This window comes from Triticum dicoccoides, chromosome 1B, assembly GCF_002162155.2.
Source record: "Triticum dicoccoides isolate Atlit2015 ecotype Zavitan chromosome 1B, WEW_v2.0, whole genome shotgun sequence".
Classification (NCBI taxonomy): Eukaryota; Viridiplantae; Streptophyta; class Magnoliopsida; order Poales; family Poaceae; genus Triticum; species Triticum dicoccoides.
The window spans coordinates 312,177,510-312,178,613 of NC_041381.1; positions in this window are offsets into that span (position 1 = coordinate 312,177,510).

Consider the following 1,104-nt stretch of genomic DNA (forward strand, 5'->3'; position numbering starts at 1 on the left):
TCAGGATGTCCAGCCCAACGGCATATTGCCATTGCATCTTGGTAGTTTCGCTCTATGTTTCGAGGACTTCCTGTGAAACTTGCTGGGAGTACTATTCTCCTCCCTACTTGCTCTGTCAGCGTGTCTCCTTTTCTGAATGCATCCTGTAGTCCATCATAAAGTTGTGTTCTTAAATTTCCTTGATTTTTTCTGATCCAATTGAGCCTATCCTGTTCGATGCATGTATAGACATCTACCACAAACTGCATCGACAGATTTCCACACATTAGCATTAACATTGACTGGCCTGGGCGCTGTTGGAGGTGATATGCATAGTATTCCAGCATGGTGATGTATTTCTTGTTACTTACACCTTTCTTTTTTTTGTACTTGATTCCAAGTCTATAACCATCTTCCCCATATGGGAAGAGCAACGGGTATTGCATGGCCATGAATTTTGGATGGATTTCTGATATCCTTTTAGGTTTCATATCTTTGTACTCGAGAACAATGTCACGTCCGTAATGTTTTTGGGTTGGATCTTTGACTATCAGTGCAGCAACTTCTGATATTGATGGCATGTTATCTTGCCTCCCATCTTGATCCCTGCTGCCAAGTAAACGCAGAGTGAAATTGTTGTAGTCATCTTCTTTAAATCTATCTCTTGCCATTCGGAATGATTGTGCTAATGTGTTATTCTCGTCGAGCATGCTTAGTAGGCCACTGACAATTGTTTGCTTTAGTGAGGCATCACGTGAAGGGGAGCCTTGGCGCAGTGGTAAAGCTGCTGCCTTGTGACCATGAGGTCATGGGTTCAAGTCCTGGAAACAGCCTCTTACAGAAATGTAGGGAAAGGCTGCGTACTATAGACCCAAAGTGGTCGGACCCTTCCCTGGACCCTGCGCAAGCGGGAGCTACATGCACCAGGTTGCCCTTTTAGTGAGGCATCACGTTCACCAGATCTTGATGCTTCTACCCTATTCTGGATCTCATTATCTGTGTCATAGATATACAACTGCTGGAAACGAGGCCTATTTCCTTCTTCGGGTAGTAGGGTTCCTATCTGGTGGCGGTTCTGGCCATTCAGTCGGAACACATAAGGTCCACGCCCTTCGTTTATTTTCT